Here is a 3,486-nt window from a genome sequence, read left to right as displayed (position 1 = left end):
CCCCCTCCTGCTACACATGAAAGGAGAAAACGCAATATAGCAGAGAGATGTTGACGGTCCAGTTTGTTTACATTGATAAAAGCATATAAAGATCAGGGTTAGAATTGCTTAGTTGCAGTTGTTGGACAACATAATAACTCAAACCTGTAGCTAAGGCTCCACTATGCTTCCCAGGGTTTCTACGTTATCGCCTGATAGGACTGCAACACTATATTGCTAGATTTAGTTATACGTGTAATATGAACTGTGTATTTGGAGTCTCATACTAAGCATTACATGACCACTTGAATTGTAACTTGTATGATGATTAAACCTTGCTAATGTGTGAATACATTATTTAGAGTTGCGTGACTTTCTGATTCTGTCAGGTTTTATTACTAGTGAATGAAAATGGTCTGAACCTAGGCTGAGAGTTACTGAGACTAGAAAGTCATTTTTCTAACACAGGAAAATGTAAACAATGTGTGTGTCCGCTTTACACTATTTATATATTTTATTTAGACTTAGAATAACAAAAAATAAAAGACTCTTCTGTTTTAAATATCTCATCTTTTTTTATCAGTATAGTATAATTGTGTTGCTAATTTGGAGGGAAGACACGAGTTAAGAGACGATTCTGGTATTAAAAGGATTGAGTTTATTTACCAACACAAATATTATTGTTTTCACAATCCATAACTTTAATCTATTGTTCCCCAATGTAAACAATATTACCGCCACACATTTGAATGAAATGAAAGCCTAAGTCAATTGACACATTGAAATACTATTTCTTTTTTTAAAAAATGGCATGATCCTGGATACTTTGCAGTGATGTCAAGATAAAAGTCACAATAACAACGTTTTACATATTAATAATTTGTAAAAATGTTATTATACAACACTGGATCAATGCCACTGAAAAAACAGGTAATGTGAATATCTATATAAATAATTACTATGAAGCATTTTTTTAAATGTTATAAATCTGTGCATTGCAAAGTCATATCGTCTTGCCGAGACTTACTTTCTATATCACAAATCCATGTATTTAAAAGGTCGAGCATATTTGCAGAATCAGATCCACTGTGAATTGTATCGATGCTACTACCCCTGTGAGCATCTGTACTATCTAAGCTGCCATGTGACGTTTGACCAGTCATGCCATCATCACTGCTGTCAATCACTCCTCTGCGTGCAAGGGACAAAGTAAAAACGTGGCTTTTAAATGTGTCCCTGCATATTCTGAGTGGAGTTTCTACACACACTAATCAGGTTATTTATATATGTGTGTATAGCGCATTTGAAATACTGTTCATGCTGCACATTTCTAATATCGAGACTGAAGTTACAATTTAAGGTGTTATAAACGGCAAGAGTTACATATCGTTTTGTCTTGTTACTACTTCTGCCAAATGTATAATAATTTGTTAATAATGACATCTAATTCTGCACAAAGGATGCTGCTTTCCTGTACCACTGTTTGGTGCCTTCTAACACTCACAACCGCAGCTGTTGCCAGGGCAGCAGTGTGGAGTAGTGGTTAGGGCTCTGGACTCTTGACTGGAGGGTTGTGGGTTCAATCCCAGGTGGAGGGCACTGCTGCTGTACCCTTGAGCAAGGTGCTTTGCCTAAATTGCTCCAGTAAAAACCCAACTGTATAAATGGGTAATTATATGTAAAAAATAATGTAACAATTGTAAGTCACCCTGGAGAAGGGCGTCTGCTAAGAAATAAATAATAATAATTGTCTCGGCGGGAGAGAATTTTGACGAGACGCTTGTCATTTAATCTAACCTAACCCATGTATTTTATAAAACCACACCTGATAGGATAATAACTCAAAGAGGTATGTCTTCCTGACACATTGTACTAACCAATAATGTATTTTTTTTGTTGATTGGTAGGTGGTTACGGCTTCAAAATACCGCCTTGAAATATTTAAATAACAATTTTAAATATTTTACTTGCCGGAGTTACTGTCAATCAGGTCTGCAGCCAGCGAATAACGATATTACGTTGATTTCAAAGCATTTTGTATGTGTGATATGAAGTGGGGCTTGTGGCCAGGTCAAAATAAGGAGACCAAAGCTGAGAATGCCGGTGCCGCAGACATGGCGCACCAGGTACGTCCCAAAATTGAAGTATTCGTGTTGCAGTTTCCCCATGGTTGCATTTAATACAGTTAACCATGGTTAATATGCTTTACCATACGTCACTGTGCTACAATGTGACCTATGCTTTACCATGCTTTATTACAATTTGCTATGGCTTTACTTTGGGAAACTTTTACAATGGTCCTTGCGCTGATTCATGCTTTCCTCAAGGATAACAAATTGCATCAATGTGTTCTGTGTTTTCAACACTTCGGTTGTCTTTCCTATATCTTGTATCTTTGCAAGAATCATGATTGCAGAATGCTGAGCTGCACCTGCAGTCCAGTCTACAGTATCCCTACTGATACTACGCATTTATCATGTTTCACCATGAATATTACAAATGTTCGGTATTTTTCAATGTTTTAAATGCTCTGTTCACTATGCTTTGCTTCACTTTGCTATGTGTTTACTGTGGTGCACCCTATTACATTTTGTATAAGGGCTGTCATTACTAATGCTAATGAGTTTGACTGGAAACCACTAGGGAAAGTGGACTATTAACTAATATACCAAGGATAAAATAAAGCCCAGTCCTTGCTGAAACAATAGAATAAAATTGATCTCTAAATTGACTTTGAGCTATTATAATGGCAAGCTGGTCATTAGATCTAGCTGGTCCTGTGAAAAGAGTTAGCCTAGATTTTATTTTTTTTTAATTACAATGCCTGGCTACAGTAAGCTTGACCATATCTTCCAGGCAGCTTTTTGGGTATTAATTTAAACACGTGAAGCTGTGTAGATACGTTTATCATACCAATGAATATTCCTGCATAATAATGTGCCTCTATTGTTAGTTAGCTGTAACATGATTAACCAAGTTGGCCCGTTGTATAGTCTCAAAGCTGTCATGTAGTGTATTTATATTGCCTTTCAGAATGTTTATTGAGATTAAAGCTAATTTGACCAGATCTGAATATGAACTGGGAAAGAATACCTAACTGTTTAAACCACTATAAAAGTTGACCATGGTCAGATACACAATGTAGCTTTTACTATGCTTTACCATACGTCACTATGATTAACCATGGTATACCACAGTCAGCAACTGTAATAAGAAAGTAACAAGCATCTGCACCATTATACCTAACATACATTATATTTAAAGGTGTGGGTCAGATGTAGTTTGTTGAAGGTATAAGATGGATCATGTTACGCCCACTCTACCTTTTGGGTACTGCCTTTATTATTATTATTATTATTATCATTATTATTATTATTAATATTATTTCCATGTATTGGTAATGAGAAAATAGTACGCTGTTAGGAATGCAGTAATGTCAATGTGACACAAAATGTTTGCTACAGAAGTGTTCTCGGTAGAAAAGAGTGAAGAGGACATCTCACAAGA

Source organism: Acipenser ruthenus, chromosome 33, assembly GCF_902713425.1.
Source record: "Acipenser ruthenus chromosome 33, fAciRut3.2 maternal haplotype, whole genome shotgun sequence".
Lineage (NCBI taxonomy): Eukaryota > Metazoa > Chordata > Actinopteri > Acipenseriformes > Acipenseridae > Acipenser > Acipenser ruthenus.
Note: the sequence above shows the minus strand (reverse complement) of the source record.